The sequence below is a fragment of the Epinephelus fuscoguttatus genome, linkage group LG10 (genome assembly GCF_011397635.1).
Source record: "Epinephelus fuscoguttatus linkage group LG10, E.fuscoguttatus.final_Chr_v1".
NCBI classification, from domain to species: Eukaryota; Metazoa; Chordata; class Actinopteri; order Perciformes; family Serranidae; genus Epinephelus; species Epinephelus fuscoguttatus.
Window position 1 is genome coordinate 4,807,698 of NC_064761.1, and position 22,832 is coordinate 4,830,529.

Genomic DNA, 22,832 nt, shown 5'->3' on the forward strand with positions numbered 1-22,832 from the left:
ACTTATTGAATCTGGAGCTGGACTTCTCCGTCGCCGGTAAGCCGTATTCCTGTCTGTGACCCCCGTTCAACCCACAACCGGCAGGATTAGTTTCTGCTGCTGGTTGAAATCTGTAGTTCGCACAGCATGCTCCTGAATGATTTCTTTTGCTCGCACAAAACTATTTTTAGTCTCAAATGTGAGTAAAATGCTCGCACCGTAGAGCTCTGTGGAAAACAAACCACTGCAGTGGCATATCGAGTGCCAGGTGGCCAGCGCGCGCCGTTATTGGATAGTGCATGGACTTTGAACTTATCCCACAGTAGTGGTACCTGAGGTACTCCAACATTATGGTATCATATGTACCGTCGTGTTTTAGTGCCGCAGTATAGGAAATATTGATTGTTACATAATTTATAATTTGTTCTGTGGCAGCATTTATTAAATAAATGCTCGCCGACATTCTCCACCATTTTGTATGAAAAGTTTGATTGATATGATTCATTTAGGGTTTGCATTCTCCACCATTTCATATGTAAGATTTGTTTGATTATAAACAGTTTATTCAGGTGTTTTTCACCATGAATACTGTAGGGTTTCATTAGCTCAATATTAGGAAAAAATGATGTTAATAAGAATTATTAAACATAACCACTTTAATTATTTGTCCAGCGATATAATTTCATAGTCAGACTAATAAAACCACACCTCTTGTTGATCAGACAAGCATGTTTAACGAACTTTGGGGAAATTATTAATTATCAACAGGGCTTGACGCTAACCTTTTTCCCAAGGAGCACATGTGCTCCTAAGTTGAAAAAGTAAGGAGCGCACAAAGAACTTTAGGGGCACAATGTAAATTGATCAAATAATGTGTTTTCCGTAATAAACATGATGCAAATAGACATTTACAAGCAAAGTTATTTAATGAATTTGTATACAAAATGTACAGAAAGGTAAAATCATCAAGTTTTGAAAAAGTATTGCAATTTAATTTTGTCTTTAATGTTATTATCTTATATATATTATCTTTGCAATATGATTATCTTATATAATGTTATTACTATCCTAAAACATTCTCCAGGTCCTCTGAAACTCTGCAGGACTTAAGCCTCTTTCACACAGAGCTTTTGCTGCGCCCACCGTGGGGTAGGGTGCAGAGGACAGGATCTGGGGGAGTACAGGCTCGTTCAGGAGCTACAGCTCCATGGTGACTGCTTCCGGGTCTACTTCAGGCTCTTCTCTGCTATTGGACGCGTGGCGCCAAGGTGTCGTCACAGTGCGTTGCGGTGAAATAAAAAAAAAATTCAATTCGAGCGCAGGCTGGCGGCGCTCAGACGCCACGACATGCGCCCCTCTCGCGTGCCGCTCAGCTCAGCGGCAGAGCGGTGCGCTCTTGCGCACCGGTAGCACATACACAATGAATGGGTTCGTTGGCGGAGATCTGCACTTTGCGCGCTCTGTGTGAAAAGGGCTTTATTTCCACCCTGCCCAGCAGCGGTACCATGGCGAACGGTCCCTAAATGCCTTTACACATGATCAGCTGTAAAACCGCTTTGCGCTGGCTGTCCCATTGTTTGTCTATGGAGAGGGCAGCAGTGCCTGACAAAGCAGCACAGCTACCCTTGGCCTCTGATTTTCCGCCCGAGTTGAAATTATTTGAACTACGGGGAGAACGGAGCAGGCTTCCCCGGAGATCCACCGCTTAACCCGGTCCATCTCCTCCACACTTTGACTTAGGCTATTTCCACGCTGCCGACAGTGGGACTTATTCATTGTGCCGACAGTGGCTTGGAAAACCGCCCATAACTGTGTCACACGGGGAAGGGGGAAGAGGGAAGAGGGAAAAGGGAAGGCGGCTGGAGTTCCTCCAACATTTGCGGTTAGATTATCATATTTTTTTATTGACAAAAATATAGGCTGCTTCGGCTGTTTTTTTATGCGCACATGTGCCCCTAAATATTTTTTACAATTCGCACACACCTATTTTTAGTCGCAAATGCGAGTGAAACGCTCGCACTGTCGAGCCCTGATCAATTGTCAATTCAAATAGAGCTCAGATAGCCAGGATCTTTGCACCCGTAAAGTGAGTGAATGAAATCCTACAGAAAACCAAGACAACGACTTTATAGACAAACATTTATTCTGAACTACTGACACAGAAGACCAAGACGCAATACAACTAACAACAGACAAGACATTGAGTAAATGCGACTATGAGTGGAGTGAAATGAATACAGCGATGCTAATGAATGAATGAATGACCAGAGTGAACCAGATGAAGCAATGAGCAATGGTGAGATAATTATCAGAGGAAACTTCAATATGGACCTGTGAAAAGCACCATTCAACAGCTGAGCGGCATGGGAAGCAAAAAAGGAAACATCTGAAAACTTAGGGGAAATCCTAGTTTTATCTAATGCTCCCTACCATACTTATTAAACTATGCATCAAACCTCAGCACAGGAAAATTATGTTGTTTCACCTGAGTTGTAGCAGACCAGAGAGAAGATGCTCTGGAGGGGGAAGAGGAAAAAGCAGCACTGCTCCTTGGTGTGAACCGCTCCTGGTGCTGTCCCACGAGGCAGCTTGCTCAGCTGGTCCTTCTCTTCTCCTCGGTCGAACTTCTTGGAGCCCTTGGGCACTTTTGGGTGTTCTTGAGCCCACATGGCAACTTAGGCTTGGGTAAGCTTGGCTCTCCATGTCGGTCATCTTCACACACCCAGTGTTGGCATGCAGGAGTCTGCCTTTATTCAGTCCTGGCCTTGTTGGTCCAGGACACAGGAGACTTTGTATGCCCACACTGGGTGTGAAAGAGCGGTTCACACCAAGAGCAGCGCTGCTTTTTCCTCTTCCCCCTCCAGAGCATCTTCTTTCTGGTACTTACACAAGGTTATGGCTTGCTATTTAAAAAAAAAAAAAAAGCAAAGCAGACAGAATGGCATATAAAACACTCATTCTAAGCCATGAATCATTAACTTCAACACACAACCTCTGAACATGTTATAGTTTGAATAAAGTTAGTTTGGATGAATTGATTAGATTTTAATGGTCAAAGGTCATGGTCACTGTGACCTTGCGTCCATCTTATTCTCGAGAATGGCATACCTCAAAAACAGCTTAGAGGATTTTTTTTTAATATGGCACAAACATTCACATGGGTTTGAGGCTGAACTGATTTGATAATGGTGGTCAAAGGTCAAGGTCAGTATGACCTTGTCTGTCTCAATCTTTAAATTTGGACTGAAGAATAAACTGAAAGAAGAAAAAGAATTTTGTGGTCCAAGGTTAAAGGTCAAGGTTAGTGTGACCTCACAAAATATGTTTTTGGCCATAACACAAAAAAATCATATGCTAATTATGACAAAACTTCACACAGTTGTCTCTTAGAATACAGTAATGGAGCGATGACATTTTATGTCCCAAAGGTCAGCCTCACTGTAACATCATAATGTTGCTGCAAAAACACTTTTCTGGCCATTACTCAACATCATAACTCAGGTACAGAAGGGGAGACATTTGGTCAGATACTGAATTGGGGAAAGTAATCTTGAAACTGTTCTGATTGTATAGATCTGTGCTGCCAGGGGAGAGGGCACAGACATGCATGTAAACTTTAAGATAAACTTGACTGGTGCACAGAGGCATACAGCTGTGGGGTGGTAATTCTAGTTTTTTCTTAGTTTATGCTTTTATAATTCTCTTCTAATGTAATAACTTAGTACATCATGTACAAAACTGTTACAATATTCACTTATGGTTGTCTTACATTATGAACTGATTTTTGCATTATGAGCTTTTTGACATTTAAAATATCAGCCTTACAATATGCATAAACATCACATTATGCGTTGCCAAAATCCCTTTTGAAAATAATTCAACATATTTCCCTTCCATTACACCCCCTACTTTTCTACATATCCAGCATGATATTAGTAACAAAGCAGAGGAAGGACATACGGTACTGTATATGCATATCTTAAACCTCTCGCATGCTTATGATGTCTTTTCCAAAGTTCCAGAAGGCTTTTCTGACAATTATAATGGTTGACTTGAAAACAAAAACGTAAACAAGTATTAATCCAAAAGAATATATTTTCACAATGGCATACTCAGTCACACATTAACTGAGAGCACAATGGCATTTTAATTCATTTCCTCAATGAATAAACATGTGCTTACAATAGCGTGGCGACAGGGAGCCGAGTATTAGCTCTGTGTGTGTGTGTGTGTGTGTGTGTGTGTGTGTGTGGTAACAGTGTGTAAAAACTAACCACTGTGAATTACAGCAGAAGACCAGTGCCAGTCACAAACACACAAATACACCCACACACACAAAGGCAACACACTGCGAAACAGGTTAGATGAGTGCAGGTTAGAGAGGAGGAAGGGCTATGCTAATGTCAGTACACAGAGAGAGAGAGACAGAGAAGCTAGCATTCATGCAGGCAGACAGTGCTACTAAAACACAGCCAGGGCAGACTAACAGGTGTAAAGGTGAGCACTGAGGACAGGCAGGCAGTTACTGTAGACAGGTGAGCAGTCAGAATGGTGTAGTTAAACAGTCATACGTGTAACCAAGCAGTGTGTTTTGTAGGCAGGGAGGGTGTCAGGTAAACAAGCAGGCAGCTCTCTCTGTCTGCTCCAGTGTATTAGCTGGAGAAACACAGGCAGCAGCAGCATAGAATAAAAGCTATTAGAGCGGCCTTTATCCTCTGCTGCCCCCTCTTTGAGACACAGACCGAGGCAACCACTGGGGCACTCAACCAGCTCAGCTTTGCAAGGTAAATGTATAGATTCAGTTTGCTAACGGCTCAAGCACTTGAGGCCGGTGTGTGACTGTGTATGTATGTGCTTGTTTTTCCTAAACTGACATAATTAATTTCTTCCTTTCATCCATCACTGGCTGTGTTTACAAGCTGCTGGTCCTTTAAAGAGTCATTCAGGTTAATCACTTTACACAAGCATTTGCTGCTTTGAGTTTGAGTCCAGTAAACAACCTGCTGTCATGTTTGACATCAAAATCTACCCATAATGCAGTGCGAGTGTGATGGTGGAAGGCAAAAGAGAAAGAAGGGACAGCAACCAAGTTTCACAGTTATTGCAGCTCAGTTTCATTTGCTCCCTGACCAGCCAATGGGGGCTGATAATGAGTGTGTAGGTGCACCGGTTACCATGCAACACACCTTACCAGGCCAGCACAGTCACCGTGTGCTGCATGTATTTGTATCCTGTCCTCTAGAGGATCCTCCTCAGTAACATTCTCAAACAGAGGGCCAGAGGGAGAGTAAAGGGACCAGCAGTACAAGTTGCCTACCTGCTGTGGTTTTGTCTTACTGTGTTCTGCATGTGTCAGGGGTAGTATGTACACACACGTACACACAGTGCTGGGGGTTGGTATTTAACAGGTGTTGTGGCTGCAGGCATCAGGTAGCACTGCATCTCTCTGTGAGTGTCTGAGAGAGAGAGATGGAGGAAGAAGGTAGAGAGACTGTTTTTATAATCTAAAATATTAGTCACCTATCTAAATGAAAGGAGCACAGAGGACCAACTCAATAGAAATGAGCAGCAAAAGCAATTGTTGTGAGAATGGTGAGGGTGATAGAATGCAGCTACAATCTACTCATGAACTGTACTTAGTAGGTCAAATTTTAAGGTACTTGCAATACTGAATGCTATTTTATACTTTTATTTTACCGCTTTTCAAATAATGTTTTATTTAATTCACAAAGGTAACTATTTTGCAGATTCAGAATACACAATAAATGTGATCAAATAAAAACATGATATGCTATTCTAGATTATTCTACTTCAATTAAAAGCCTGGTCTGCGCTCAGTCCCTTTTACTAGCCTGGTGTAGCTACACATTTTGACAGCAAAGGCCTGTCTCAGACGCCTGGTCTGGTTGCCAAGCAGTTCATTTTTAAAGAAGTTCTTTGGATGTAATTCTTTGGTTGATTTAATTTTACTTGAAGCCATGAGCACTGGAGAAGACCCCAAGTCATTCAGTTTTACAGGCATGACAAAAGGTGGTGACTCCCTTCCTCCTTAGTTGTCATAAAGTCTGAATACGTGTCTTTTCTTTGATTACCTGGTGAGTTGTTTATATTCCTTTAGTCTGTAAGGGTCCACTGATCAAAAGAATCAAACGTTTTGGTTTTTTTTTTTCATAAACATTATTCCAAGTTATTAATATTGTTTTAACAGAATAAAGTGGTATTGTGTTATGCCGGGTGCCATTATCCTCGGGTGCGGTGAAACAAGTGTCATAACGTAACACATAATTGAAATGTTATTCAACACCTAATTTTTATACAAGTAATATTCATACTGGTTCAAATAAACAACTTTATTTATTTATTGAATGATCTTTGCTGAGCAACAGTTTGGTGTGAAAGGAATTAATGTCCTGTCCCAAATATAGGCCTGTTGAGAGTTATTTATGCAAATAATAGCCCAGGCTACTAAATTTTTATGGTACCTATCAGTATGGTACACAAATTAACGGTTCAGTTCAGTACATTTTCAATACAGCAAGAAAAAAAAATCCTTTTATTTTTAATATTTTAAATTTTTATTTTGTTTTATGTTGTTCTAATGATTTATTTAAACTGACATCATAAAGTATGATCTTTTTTGACTTTTAACAATGATGGAGCTATTCCTGAGTGACCTATCTTCTGGAGTGTCTTCTTAGCAGCATATAAAAGAAAACAGCTCCATACAAAATATTAAATATAACATTGAAGTTATAAACAAATAACCCATTCTGTTTCTGAACTAACAGAGAAATGTCCCTTTTTTGAAAAAATATATATCTTAAAAAACTAATGTAATTTGGGCTTTTTTTTTTTTCACAAAGCAGGATTTAAGGTCTTACTGATATGGGCTTAATAAGTTAATAAGTCTGGGTCAAGTAAAATCAGTGATTTCTTTCTAAACACATTATACATATTAGAAAATACTTGCTGGAGATTAACCAGCTCGTACCAAAGAGAAATACTGTGTCCGTCGATTGGATGCATTTTGACATTTGTGAAGACGACACCAAACAGAAAGAAATGTTGACACTGTGGGAAAACCATTTCAGTGACCAAAGGTAATGCCACCAGTCTGTTTCAGCACTTGGAGCACAATCATGTTTCTGAATAAGAACAGTGCATGGCTCAAAAATGAAAGAGACTGACAAGCCTCCAGCGACAAGTGCCGCCACAAAGCAGCTCTCAGTAACACAAGCATTTACAAAGGCTACACAATACGAGATATTATAAGATTCAGGAAAATTGTGTTTCCTCTAGTTATTTTAAAATCACAAAGATATGCACTCTCTCATTAGAAAAATATCCCAGCTTTAATAGTTGAGCATTTATACTTTACAAACCTTGTCACTGAACTATGAGGGCAAAAAACAAAAACAAAATAATCTGTTTTTAATCAAAATGTCCAATTAATCATGATATTGATTTGAGGTCATATCGCCCAGCCAACAGTTCCTGCTCTCTGCTGTGGGTGTGTACTTTGTACTAATGTTAGCTGAGCCTGTTGGCGCACAGTGGGTCTCATTCCCTGGTTAAGGGTGTGTGTGTGTGCTGTGCAACCACAGACTGTGTGTTCTTCTGGGTTAGCTGCTAACAAGAGTCTGACTCAAGGCGGCATTAGTTTGTTGGTCAGGAGCGTGTGTGCTGCTAGCTTAGCCACTAGGAACACTGTGTAGCTGTGCTGCGGCTTGCGTTTAGGCATAGAGGTCGTGTTAGTGTGCTTTTGGGTTAGCTGCAAAACTGAGTCTGTGCTTGTGTGGCGGCTCATTCTTTGGCTCGGTGCATTTTTATCCACTACTCTCTCTAGCCAACACCCTCATAATTCATAGTGAAACCAACATGGCTCCAAACACCAGACCTGTAGGTTATTGGAGGCGTTACCAACTAATGAGCAACTCGCTAGCTTTGCGTAGCTGCCTCCCAGTGTGTCTCACTGGAGTAGAGTGTTGTGGTATGGGGCTGCAAGGGACACACAGCATGTTGCCTGTTCCGTCCTGTCGGTGGTCTGTGAGGCTGTTAAATACATCACAACATGGGGATGGACCATTCTCTTCACTATATTACCAGCAAGGGTGACAATCACCAGTTTCACTGCGATACGGTATGTATTGATTCTTTGGACAACACGATATTTGCTAATTTTACACAGTCTACCACAATACCCATTTTAATTCAATGTGATTCAAGGGCCTGTGATTAATTTAAGACAATATTATATAAACATTTAACACAGTCCTTCACAGAAGAAGCTGTCAATCCTTTCTCTATAACTTTTGGTTATATAAAGATAAAAAACAATGCCTAAATATTATGTGCAGAGAAGTTAACTTTGAACTGACTTCACTAACACACATAAAAGAGCACATGGAATAAGTTATCCTGGAGGGCTTTCTGTCAGAGAGCTCCTTCTGGAAGAAATATTTTCACTTTAACCAAAACCGTCATCTTTTTCCTGTAACGTCAGAGCTATCTGACTTGAAGCCCTGAAGGCAAACTTCTCCCAACAGCCATAAAACATGAATTAACAACAAGATCATTTAACCTTTTCAAAGCTAAGCTTATTTTATAAGCCTGTGCTCGAAAATTGCATATCCATAATGAAATGAATTTGTTTCTGCAACCACAAGTTCTATTTGAATACTTTTGGTGTCATGGTAAAGGGAACACTTGTGAGATTTGTTAAGATGTGTAAATATCAGTATATGTGTTATATGTGAGGAGTAAATGAAGATGGCACACAGCACAAATAAAACATTTTGAGGTTCGCCTAAAAAAAAAAAAAGCATTTTCAGGATGAGTATCCCTTTGGAATGATGCAGCTGCAGCTCTAAACCTCTATCAAATCATAGTACATTATGTGAATATTAACTCTGCAAAGGTTGATTCTGATAAAGTGAAGCAGAACAATATTAGAGAGGTTTTAGTACAGAAAATTCAGGCGAGCTCTCCAAAATTGCACCATGTTTGCATGTGATTTTTGTCATGTACAATCCTGTATCTTTCATTTTTTGTTTCTGTAAATCCCTACTGATGTTTAGGATATACACATACAACTGTCTGTTCCGTTTGTTTTTTTTCTCTATTTCCCACTCCAAACTGACCAATACACACCTCCTACATTTGAAACTGAGTTTCTATTCTGAGCTTTGGAGGCCCTTACCTCTGTGACGGCTTGGCCGATTTGAGTGATTGATACCTTGTTTGATTTGTTAGAGCCACTAGAATGACGCTATACCCACCAAGCCAATCGGAGTCAGCAACGCGTTGTGGGGCGGTGTCGGCTGCTGTGAGTGGTGCTTTGGCGCATATGTGTGGAAACAGCGGAGTCTCAGCTTACATTTGAGATGAACGGCGTGTGTTTTGCATAACGTGGTTGAGTTAGAGCTCGAAATATACCGAATAGGGATGTCACGATTATAGATTTTCTTGGTACGATTATTGTCAGAGAAATAATCACGGTTTTACGATTATAACGATTATTATGCATTAATTAATTTCACACTATAAATGTGTAAAATCATATGAACACTCCTTGTAGATCTTTAAGTTTCATTTATTTCCATGCCAACATAACAAAAATAATATAGCAACAAAGAAAAGTAACCAAAAAGTAGTGTGCGGACTCTACTTTTACTACATGCCTCTTTGTGGTCCAGCAGTCTAAGTTTTTTCTAGGATGTGCATGTCTCTTTGTTCTCTTTAAATTACAATTACACAAATAAATTGAGAGCATATCTCGTGCAGTGTTAATAATAAATGAAACAGACATCGTGCTGAAAGGACAAGTCCAACATTTACTCAACACAGATGGGAGGAAGCATTACTTGAGAAGACATTACGTATATCTTCCACATTGCACACTGACACTGAAACAGTCTGACGACTAAAAAAGGGATTTGAACTTCTAACAGTCGAATATATGAAATGTGCCTTTAACATGGTGTATACTGTGTCGCCTAGCAGCAACACCATCCAGCAGCGCCTGTTATGAGTCTGTTGAGTGCACCCAACGCTGGCCGGACGTATACTTATGTGCTCCTGCTTTTTCTTTTATCTCTCAACACAACAGTGATGGTTTTAAGTACATGTGGCGACTATTATGTTCATGTATGAAATGTAGTAGCTGTACAACCGGGCTTGGTAAGCTTGGAGTGTTTTTAAGTTGATGTAAAAATAAACAACGAGCATTTGTGAAATCCCGCACTCGTGACATCTGGACGTGTTCTCGTGTGGACGTGAGTTTCTGCCTGTCGTCTCACTCATAAGAGCTACACGGACCCAAAACCATTACAACCTCACACTGTGTGCACACAAACTGCAAAACTATCCATCCAAAAAGTTTTTGAGACGTGCCTTAGCTTGTCACGTTGCACTGTAAAGCCCAACTCGTATCATACCAATACGCCATTAATTGCAAATGACACGCTAACATATAATTTTTAATTCAGTGTTACATTAGATAAATTGAGATTGACGTATTTTAACCCAGTTATTGTGCATTTACCTTTACTTGTGCATGTAAAGCCGGGTGGTTGTCCCACAGTGTTGTATCATGTTGCTCGTATTTGATCCTTCGGCTGCGACTTTTTTGTGGCATGTTTTACAAACTGGAAAGCCGACTTCTTCATCCATACTTCATCACTCGGAGACGCCGCTTGTGTAACTTTGTTTTCGTTCCATGCGAGTTCCGGCATAATCTTTGGAGAGTGACGGTGTTGAGGAATCTTTACGAAAAATTAACCGTTGGCGTTTAAAATCGCGGTTAATAGTGAAATCAAGTAATCGTGACATCCCTAATACCAAGTGGGTCGGGATATTGGTGCTGTATGGAGTTGGATTTGTTGTTTATTTAGTTGTTGTTTGAGCTGTGTTTGGGGCATGTAAAAAGGGTTTTTACAGCCTTGTAGCCCAGGTTCTGCTGTTTAATTTGATGTGCAACATCACTATATTATAACATATATAGTCAAAAGTATCAAATTCAGCTCAAACAAAAGTAACAAAAGTATCAAATTCAGCTCAGTATTAACTGTCAAGGTTCATGAACAAAACAATTGTTTTCTTGCTAGTGACCCATTCATTATTAGCTTAAACTAAAAATGTTTAGATTGCATAAATTAGCCTAGCAGCTAGCAGACTTTTTTCCACTTCTTAACAATGCTTAACAGATAAATGTATTATTATTATTTTTATTACTCACTGTTTGTTTAGGTCACTATATCTCCCAACAGAACAGCTTGTTGAATTTCAGCCTGCATGCATGTTTTTTTTTTCAGCCTAACACTGAAACAGAGCAGCTAATGTTGCAGTAGTATGAAATTAACGGGGTGCGGGTACGTCCTGTTTTATCTCTTAACGGCATTGTTCACATACGGCATATGTTTTGTCTGTTGACCCCTATTTTTTCCATATTCAAAAATATTTCCACACTGCTGATTTATTTTTGGGCGGCACGGTGGTGTGGTGGTTAGCACTCTCGCCTCACAGCAAGAGGGTTGCCGGTTCGATCCCGGGCTTGGGAGCCCTTCTGTGTGGAGTTTGCATGTTCTCCCCGTGTCAGCGTGGGTTCTCTCCGGGCACTCCGGCTTCCTCCCACAGTCCAAAGACATGCAGACTGGGGACAGGTTAATTGGTGACTCTAAATTGTCCGTAGGTGTGAATGTGAGTGTGAATGGTTGTCTGTCTCTATGTGTCAGCCCTGCGATAGTCTGGCGACCTGTCCAGGGTGTACCCTGCCTCTCGCCCGATGTAGCTGGGATAGGCTCCAGCCCCCCCGCGAACCTCAAGAGGATGAAGTGGTTAGAAGATGAATGAATGAATGAATGAATGATTTATTTTTGAGTTAATCTTTTTATCCTCCTCATCTTTCTCTCGGCTGCTGGTCATCTGCCTGCTGCTGTTTGAAGGTGACACAGAATTTCAAAATAAAGGAGTAACCTAAAAATGATAATATGGATCGATGGTTCCACTTTGCATTGATGATATTGGATCATTGACAATGGAATCAATATATTGATCCAGATCAATGGTTGTTTTCAATCCTAATTACCAGTATGTTCCACTCTGCCATTTTTTAAGCATCTTTGTTGTGTCTCGCTCGGACTACACTACACTGCCCCGTGATTTCCGGTGGTACTACTTTGTTTCATCCATATCCATAAACTTCCAGAAAATCTGCACAAATACAGACAAAATACAAAGTTTGGACAGAGTACTCAGCAAATCCTATCAATTGTATACACATCAAATGTTGAGCATAAATGAACCCTTAGTTGTTAGGAACATCCCCTGTGAGATGCAGTCCCCATAACCTGTAAACTGAATTGTAGACCCGCTTGTGTAAGAGATTCCTTTTAAATGAAATTTCAGTAAATGCATTTAATGCTAGAGAAGTGACATACAGTGGCTTTATATTGCATTATTCCAATTTTAGCTTAAGTTAAGGATCTGAATACTTTCTCCACCACTTAATAAGACATGCCTGACAATGATGCAAAGGATTCTTTTCGTATTTTGACTGTGACCTACACTTATACAACTGTAGTCTGATTCACTCTCTTTTTTAACCATCTATTCATTTCATTTGTTCCTAGCCTGGGTGTTAGATACATTTTTATTAGTATGTGTCCACAGCCAATGTCTCCAGGGAGCCCCCATGTCACCAGCTGAGGTTGCTGGGAGTTTTGTGATGTGACACTGAAGCTTGAGAAAGTGCAAGAGTGAGATTAAGATGCAGGTAGAGAGAGAGACAAAATATATTGTGGGGAGTCTGAAGGGAAAGACACAGAGAGAAAGGCCTTCCACTAACAGAGCCCAGCTTACATCATATGCACTTTAAGGCTAGCAGCTTTTCCTGAGAATCAGTTTGAATACTGTGGATTTGTGTGTAGCTTCATGACAAGGTAGCTGCACATATACAGTAGGTCGCCTTCGCATGAAGTCTCACTAAATCCTAAACAGCTCAGTGCAAATGAATCCTGAATCCACAAAGCCTCTTGGAGGACTGAATGAAGACAGGAAATTACATTTTGACATTTACAATAAAAAATTAAGCTTTACAGTTGTGTCAGAAATCTAAAATGCAGCATCTCAGTTATTAGATTGCCATGGCATTTATGTACAAACAGCATGAGTCATTTTTCAACCAAGGCAAGTATGCCCTGAAAAACCAAGTGTGGTTAAAATTACAGTAATTAAATAGAAATGATTAGACTTTAGAGTGTGATCATTGTCTCGTTAAATTTTGTACAGACATCCATGGTCCCCAGAAGATGAATCCTATTGACTTTACTGATCTCCCTAACTTTTCCTCGAGCGCCATCATGAGGTTTTTTGAGTGAATGGTCTTGACTAGGACCGAGCAATATGAAAAAAAATCAAACATATTGACGCTATTTTAGGTTTGATAACTGGTGCTCAAATATTGACACAATTAGTTTCATCAATCATATGAATGTAATGTGGACATATTTTTTAAGTGGGTTAAGGTAAAAAAATATAACTGCTAGAACAGCCTTGCAAGTTCAGAAAATTACATTACCTTATTATAATACAGCCTTCAAAACCAGGAAAAGACAACAGTTATGATATGGATTATCCAAAGTCTTAGACAGCATCTAGTCCCATATAGAGATGGGCATGAATACTCACGTACTCCATTTGGCCATCAGTTTTCATTCAGAAAATAGAGTAATCATCGCCTTACCTCTCCACATGTGAGCAGGACCTTTATTTCCATCCATCCATTTCCAACCGAAGCCAGGTCACGGGGTCAGCAGGCTAAGCAAAGTATTCCAGACATCCCTCACCCTAGCAACGTTTTCCAGCTCCTCCTCAGGGACCCCGAGGCATTCCCAGGCCAGACGGGATATGTAATCCCTCCAGCATGTTCTAGGTCTGCCTGGGGCCTCCAACCAGTGGGTTCAAGAATATCCCGATGAAACAGCACTTTACTGTAAGAGAAAGAGTGTGCCTAGCCTGGTATGGGGACACCAGGGCCCCCGTCTGGAGCCAGACATCAGGGGAGCTTGCCAGCGAGCATCTGGTGGCTGGGCCTTGGGCCATGGGGCCCAGTTGGTCTCGAAGCCCGAATTAATGACATGGAGCTGCCACCCTGCGGGCCTGGCATCAGGGCGGAGTACATTATGTGCGGGTGGCAGGCAGGGGCGGGTACCAGGATGGGCTGACCCCTGGTGTTGCAGGACTTAAATATATATTTCTTATTATTTCAAATGGGTAAAATCTTATGTCATTGCCGAGGGAAGAAAGGAGCAAGAGACACTTACATATATATTGCGTTATGTAAGTCTTGTATATGAAATGTCTGTGTTTTGCGCCTCATTTTTTAAAACACATCTGTTGCCTGCATCCAGGCACTGTCTAAATGTCACACATTAGACTACAACTACCAGCTTTGCGGAGAGTGTGAGAGAAGAGAGATCTACATTGATATGCGTTACGTAATGCAACTTGATGCTATATCAATAAAAAAGGTATTGTCTAAATCTATATCTTGCTTGAAAATATATATCAATATATCCTACATAGTCCTTATGACGCCCAGCCCTAATGTTGTCCTCACACTGGGTGCAAATAAAACAATTTGAGTGAATTACATATAAAGTCAATTTAAAGACATGATAAGATGCGAATTCCCGCCGGGCGGCGCAATGGATGCAGTGGACATGACGCGAATGACGGGACATATGCAAATTAAGCAGAGCAAATGAAGAGAGTAGCGCGATTTCACATCATACGCTTATTTGCGAGAGCTGAACACTCTGAACTTCAGCAACCAATTCCTGCCATGACAGCCAATCAGCATTTAGATCCTCCAGGGATGTATGACACCAAGGACGTAACAGCAGAAGTTCATTCATCAATTTAGCGATTTCACACGCAGATGACACAAGTTATTTGCGCATTTGAGGTCAACACAAAATATTCAGTGCTCAAACTTGCACAAGGAACTCAGTGTGGTAATTTGCATCATGTTTGGTGTGAACACAACATAATAATTTTATGCAAGTACTCTAATATGGAAATTACTTAAAATACCTATCACTTGTCTAATATCACAATATTGATATAATACCAATAGATTCTCTTGCCCGAGTCTCAGCATCTATTGGGTGGACTTCTCTGAAATTTTATGGTCTTCAAGGCCTCAAAAGCATCTCTATTTTTTCTTATCTTGAGCCATCATAAGGTCCAACTTTTTAACCTATATAGTAAAATATCTTAACTGCTCAATGGATTAGAAATATCTCAAATACTTTTGGATTGATTGCTATGGAATGTGGTGCATATATTCAAGGTTACCAACTTATAAAAAAAGCACAGCTGAACATGTTTGTGTTTGCCTTCATGCACTATGTATTTTAAGTACTTTCTGTTTAGAGGTGAAGCATATGGTAGGAGGAAATGGCAATTTAAAGATGGCGAGTGACGACAGCGAGGTCGAACAGCCCGGCATCTTGAGCAGCTGGGCTCATTTACATCATTTAGTCATATGCGTAGCCATGGGGGTCTGTGAGTGTCCACATGACGTAAATTTCATCATCTGCTTATATCGTCATGGGTCCGCATGGATGTCTGCAGCCCAGAATTTAAAGGCCGCCCGCACATTTGTAGAACATGTCCACACACGCAAACACTAATGAAGTCTAAACAAAATCACCACCATTTCTGAGTACTTCAGGGTCTTAAGTAAAAACACTGCTAAACAGAAAAAAATGCTGCCATATAAGCTGTACCCCAAAAGTCTTCTCAGGTTGCAGCTTGGCAAGAGTCAGCACAACACTGGAGGGTGCTGCATCACCTGAACAGCTGGATGCTCATTATAGCACATAGTGATGTCATGGCAAGCCTGAACACCAAGGTTTTTTTTTTTTATCTGTTTTTCACTCAACGGCAGTGAAACATGACAAACTTCAGTTGTGAAAATACATAAATTTGCCAGTGGTCCTGAGGTCAACGTGTCCCCTAGGTTTACAGGGGGGTGGGGCATGTTGCTGTGTTGTGCTATGGCCTACTCAAGTGCTGGAATTTGTAATTTACGTGACAATGCCTGAACGCAACATAGGCTCCAAGCTTGACCTTTTTGGCCCTGTCTTCCAGTCTTCCAGTCTCTTCAAGTCCTACTGACTTATTGTGAGTTAAAGAACATATCATATCTTCAAAAACCATTTGACTGTTTTTTACTCTTAATTTCTTTTCATGCGATTCTTGTACATCTGTTTCCAGTGCCTTTCTGAAAAACACTTTATTGATGCTCTTTTTCTGAAAATGGTACATTAATATTTCTAGATTCCTGACATTGTGTTGCACCTGCGGCTCTTTGGTTTTCCCCAGCTCTTTTCTCTCGCAGCTTTTTTCTCCTCTTAATACCATCTGACATTCTTTACCTGCAAGCAGATGTGGTATCACCTGTCGTCTATTCACTTTTTCTTCTGCAACACAATCTGATGTGTCTCTCGAACAACAAAAGGGAACAGAGGAAAAGAAGGGGAGGGCGGCGGGTGAGAATGAGGGAGGGGAGGATGGAGAGGATGGGAGGCTGGTCTGCAGCACAGTATCTCAGACAGTCCAGCACTTTCTTTGTTATCTGCTCTCCATGTGGGAGAAAAGCATCCTACCTTCTTTATTATCATCAAGCAATGATAAGGACAGGCCCGACTACTCATCTCTGCACAAAGGCAAGCTGATACCTCAAGGCCGTGTGTGTGTGTGTGTGTGTGTGTGTGTGTGTGTGTGTGTGTGTGTATACGTGCATGTCTGAGACCATGTCTTGATGCCCAAAAACACCAGGGGATATCTTTTCTCTTTATTCTCATACTAGATAATAGTGTTGATGTGATTTTGTTTAGGTTTTGAGATATCTGCTACAGCTCACCTCAGCACAATGGAGCGCATTCGGGTGGTGGCATTCACAGCATCAAAAAATGAATGAATTAAAGGGTCTACAGCAACTGCTTTTTCCAAATACAATGACATCGTTGTTGTTTTTTTTTAAATAAACAGCAGACCTTGTTGTTCAGTTCCAACCTTCAGTGTGGAAAGAAACAGTCCGCTTCAAAATAAAGGAGTTCACCTCAAAAATATTCACAACAAGATTTGTACATCAGGATCTCCATTAGCTGGGCTCTCATGAAGCAGCAACAATTTGTAACATAAAGACAGACATGAATAAACAGACAAGAATTTAAAAGTGGTTGAACATTTCTAATCATGAATTTAGCTAAAAAGGTGGTCAATCATAATGTATGTATGTATTTACTTCTCAATTGGCAGAGAAAGAGATCTGTGGAATATTGTGTGAAAGTCACAATATTTAGAAAGAAAACTGTGACTTTACCTTTTTCCAGGTAAAAACAAAAATGAAAACACAAAATATACATGATATTAACTTAGGGACAGATTCAGGGCTGGATACGGTAAGTTTAAGTAAACACAATAAATTTGTGCTCTAGAGAAAGGATCAGCGCTCAGTGAATAACCTCCTAAGCCCTATGATAAGCTATTATGGCAATTACAGACCAGTGAGCAGTGATAACTAACACATCTTTGGGGTCATCAGGTGGGAACCTTCTTTCACCAGTGTTTCGTCTATTTACATTACACATGGCTTTCTCAGCCCAAACAGCACTGTCATCTTCAACAAACCCAGGCTCCATTTATGCGAGCTCCAGGTAGTGACCATGCCGACACTACCTTTCCTAGCACATTCACCATACTCTATTTCACACGCTACATCGCATAACTCCAATATAAGCTAATGTTAAAGGAGATAGAGAAGATAAACTCACAGGATCAGCAAACACACTCACCTTGCAGCATGGTCTCAAACAAAAGGGATTCAAATAGGCCACCCCCACACTTAAATTACCTTCCTCTTCCTGGATTTCCTCCTGAGAGGACTGATTGGTGGATCTCTCCACTTGATCTCAAGGAGTTATGTAAAGTTATAGACAGATTCAGGACTGGATGAGGTTAAATGAGGGACATATTCAGGGCAAATGAGAATATTGCTACCACTCTGGTGTCTGTATGATTAGTACAGATTGGGAGCCAGGAGGGGATTAGCTTAGTTTACCATAATGACTGGAGTAGGGGGAAACAGCTAGCCTGGTAAAACCTACTGACAATTCTTGTTTGTTTGATTTGCACACAGACAAGAAATATAATTATTGTAGGTACTATAGAAAGTCACTGTGCCAGGCATAACCAGTGTCAAGCTATACTATACTATAGGACATTGATTTAAAATTTTGAGGGGCGTTTAAAAGAGGGGTGTGGTCAACTGGGAGAAAATTTTGTATATATTTGATTTAAAGGCATCTGTTCTGTTTTTACTCTCGCTCTCCCCAATTCACATTGTCCTGTCAATTAAAGGCAAAAAGCCCAAAAAATAATCTTAAAAAAACAAAAACAAAAACAAAAAAAAAACACTAGTGGTATGTTATGGTGAAGTGTTACACTTAAAATACAGCTAAGGATTAGTGGTTAAACATTTCAGTAATCAAAAGGAAAATGACTAACATAGTGATCTGCCTCTGGAGGGCCAGTGTTTCCCCTATATGCAACTACCAGCGGCACACTGCCGCTGCTGAAATATGACTGCTGCTGATTTTTTTTTTTTTTTTTTCGTCTAGCTCTTTAGAAACTACCGTTATATTATTTGGTGCTACGGACGCTTCATATCCAGGCCTATAGAACAGGTCTATACCTTGTCCTTTTATAAAACAAACTAAATAGCCTTGTGTTATTTATCTTATTTACATGACGGCATGCCATTTCTATCTCTATATGGTCGCGCATTTACAATTCTCCTCTGCTGTCTGTATCGTGCACGGTGTTTCGCCCCGATGCGTGTACACACACACACACACATACACACAGACAAGTGCACACGCACGCACACAGGTGAGCACACTAGAGCATGGCTCGGGTCACGTTTTGAACCCGACCCAAGTCCGAGACATTAATAACTGAACCCGGCCCGAAGCCGCAGCAGGGAGCCAAAGAATTCTCAGTAGGCGCTCCAGCCAGTGCGCTACATAGTAACATTCATTTACTGGAAGCATTTTATGGCGGGGCAAATTAGACTATGGCGGGCCACCATCAATGTATGGGAAACAGTAATTTAAAGCTATAGTGCACAACTTCTACATGTCTGTAAATGTCCGTTTCACCCAAGCCACTACTAGAGGAGATGACACAATGCTGATTAAGCCAATCGGCTCCTCTAACATCTCGCGGTATTTTTCAATATATATCATTTTTGTCGGCGACATTCCCGTGCTGGCGCACAGGAAATGCTTCCTCACAACAAGAAGGGAGGGGGAGGAAGAGCGGGGAGTGTCATAGCAAGAGGTAGAGCGCAGGTAGAAAGAGAAAGCAACATGGTGGAGAAGCGGCCGAGACACGGTTCAGAAGTGGATCCTACCACAAAGAAAAAGCCCGGATGTTCGGCTGAAGGTCTATTAGCAAAGAAGGAAAGTGACCAACAGAGAAGGCAAACAAGGATTTGTATTGCCGTCGCTTTTCCTCGGTGGAGAGCCCTGAAGGAAGAAATTGGGCTGAGGGCAGACACGAATGTTGCCTTGCCGCTGTTGGATAAGTAAGTGACTTGGTTTATAATTATATTATGAGTAGTATGTGTTGCTGTTACATGCACTGGACCTAGTACTTTATTATTTTCTTGGAAATGGTACTATAAACGTAATGTAATGTTACAGGGTTCCCGCGGGTCCTTAAAAAGTCTTAAAATGTCTTAAATTAAAATCCAGGTAATTAAGGTCTTAAATTGTCTTAAATTTACCATAAATTTGCTGTAGGTATTAAATATTCAGCCAGTGCGTTTAATGCCGATGGGAAAGCACAGTGGCCCACCGTAAAACATATAATAGTGTGTATTTGTGTGATTAATTTAATATGGTGCCTATATGGTACGGTGTCGTAAATGAGTCTCCGCAATTAATAGCTGTTTTACGGTACGTCTGCTACAGACGCTGACATCGGGCAGCACCCCGCCATTTCGCGGATATCGAGGTGAGCGGTTAAAGACGCAGAGATGGGGAAATGTAAATTTAACGAGAAGTGGATGGAGGAGGACGTATTTAGGAGGTGGTTGGCACCGACACCGGCAAACAACAACGAGGCAATGTGCACATTTTGTAAGAAGACTTTTTCTTTAGGGACCATGGGGCTCAAAGCCGTCGAGTCTCACACAAAAGGAGTAAAGCACCAGCGGTACATGGCAGCAGTTAGCTATAGTGGGGCCAGGCTAATCCCTGCCCTGCCCTGCCCTGCCCTACCGAAAGACATTACAAGTTCAGAGGCCACCTCTCAGTCGGCTATGACGAGATTCATTTCACTGCCAGACACCCAAAAGGCAGAGGTACTGTGGGTTCTGCATACTGTGGCGAGGCACAGTTTGTTAAGATCTAACGAGGACATACGAGACATCTTTGCCGCTGTGTTCCCAGATTCCCAGTTTGCCAAGTCATTCACCTGTGGTGAAAATAAAACTGCATATGTTGCCAAATATGGTATCGCTTCATTCATCAAGAAGGAGCTATTGTGCAGCGTGAGTTAGAAGCCAGATGTTGTCACGTTTGATGAAAGCATGAATGAAACGACAAAGAGCAAACAAATGGACCTTCATTTGCGGTTCTGGACTACTGATGAGACTAGCACACATCATGTCATCTCCCGTTACTTTGGGTCGGAGTTCATGGGTCAGTCCAGAGCCAAGGACATCTTGGGTCATTTCAGTGTAAAGTAACGTTACGATTGTGTTTGAAATCACATATATTATTCATACTAAAAGTCCATTTTCACTGAGGGCGAATATTGACGCGGATTATTCTCGCGGAAAAATATAAAAGTTGATTTCATGGATTCTTATGGAAGTTCGCACACCGGGGCAGAACTTTCGTGCGGTGAAAAAAGTTTCCGCCCAGACTTTGACTGCCGGCGGAACTACACAGCTGGGCCAATGAAATTGTTTGTTTATAGTCGTGCAGAGCCGGGAGAGTCCAAAATCCAGTCAGGCAGGACAGTATGGGAGAAAGGTTGATAAACCTCGTTTCACAGCACCCCGTCCTTTTTGATAAAAGACGGGATGATTTTATGAACAATGAATTAAAGGACGTCTGGCAGTCCATTGTCCAGCTTGATAGCTGCAGTGAAAGTGGTAAGTGCTAAAGAAAGTTGATGTTGACGCTTGCTAAACGTCAGCTTGCTAGCTCGCTGCTGCTGCTGCTACTCTGGTCCATGTTCACCCACACCCGTTCACGCAGCGTGGACTTGGAACACAACGCCATGAAATTTCGCACCGCGTCCGTACCGCGCCTGTGTGTATGGTTTGAGCACGGAAAAGCGCTGCGCAGATATTCTGCAAATCCGTCCCGCATTTCTGTTTCGCGGCAGTGAGAATGACCCTTAAGTATGGTGTAAAATTGAGCAACGTTAATGAAGTCCAAAGCTCCTATACTAGCAGTGTAAACACCAACACTCCCCTGGTGCTCAGTGCTCCCAATCCGGGCAGAGTCGACAGAGGACTGGTTATGTGCTATATTTAGGTCACAGGTCTATGGTCACTTTGACAATCTAACAGGTAAAAAATACATTAGCTCAGAGTTTAAGGGGTGTAACTGTTGATAGCTGTGGTTTATTATGTGTAAATATGCCGAATTGTGGTTTTATGGGTGGTTGTTGACGGTTGGGCAAATCTAGCTGCTAATGTAGTCTGTCACTTGTTGCCACAGCAACAGTAGACATTCACGTAAGGGTTAATGAGCTGTAAATAGAGATGCAGAATCAAGCTATGTTGTAAATACACATTATACATGTTGTATTTTAGCACAAAGTATATGATTTTACCAGTTAGTAAACCTATAGAAAATCATTAGTTTAATTTGCAAAATTTACCATTAAGTTTATAGGCCACACACACCAGACCAAGACCACAGTGACCATAGACTGACTTGAATAGAGCACATAACCAGTACTGTTACTATCTGCATAAAGTCAATAAATTGATATTTATATATTATTTTTGGGTCTTAAATTATGTTCTTTGAGGTCTTAAAAAGGTCTTAAAAAGCATTAAATTTTACTTTTAAAATGGTGCAAGAACCCTGTGTTAGCAGCCTGGTGTTCGCCACGTTGTGTAGTGGTTGATAGCATTGTGAAGCGAGTGTTACTCTGTGTACACGGTGTGTGTCGACTGGCGAGTGTTACTCTGTGTACATCGAAGTGCTGCCGGCTTATTAGTTGTAGTAACGCATTATCCGCTGGGAGGATTCATTCACTTATTCTTTAAAGTTTTAAAGAAATGTACTGTTATACCACAATAATGTAATGGGCTTTAACTGTGAGGTTACAGTTAGAGTTAGTTATATAGTAAATCACAGTAATATGCAGGCATATATATGCAGGCATAACTACTGTAAATATAATATGATGTATTAAGTTGTCATTTCACAACAATTTACTGTAAAAATGACAGAGTAATTTACTTAGAAAGCAATGCAACTATTACAGTCAAATATTTTACAGTGTACAGACCCAACCAAGAGAATTAGCACCACCACATGTCCATCACCTAATATTTCCATAAGAGTGGATGGAGACACACATTAATACACAATTACTTTGAAGGTTTTCTGGAAATTAGGTTGACATTTGTGTAAAATTGCATGGAAATTTAAGATGATTTTTAATATTTACTCAGATTTGATGGAACCATGTTACAGTACAGATGAAAAGCACATGTCATTTAAAATTCCCAAGAAATAAGTCTTGTATTG

At 40.9% G+C, this 22,832-nt stretch overlaps 1 protein-coding gene across 1 annotated transcript in view; it reads left to right on the forward strand.

Annotated features, from left to right (window-relative positions):
- Positions 1-4,446: 4,446 nt before the first annotated feature.
- Positions 4,447-22,832, forward strand: part of LOC125895872 (inactive N-acetylated-alpha-linked acidic dipeptidase-like protein 2) — a 791,425-nt gene continuing 773,039 nt past the window's right edge. Inside the window, exon 1 of the mRNA XM_049588047.1 lies at positions 4,447-4,763. The gene's annotated coding sequence lies outside the window, so the exon portion shown is untranslated. The remainder of the gene's footprint in view (positions 4,764-22,832) is intronic.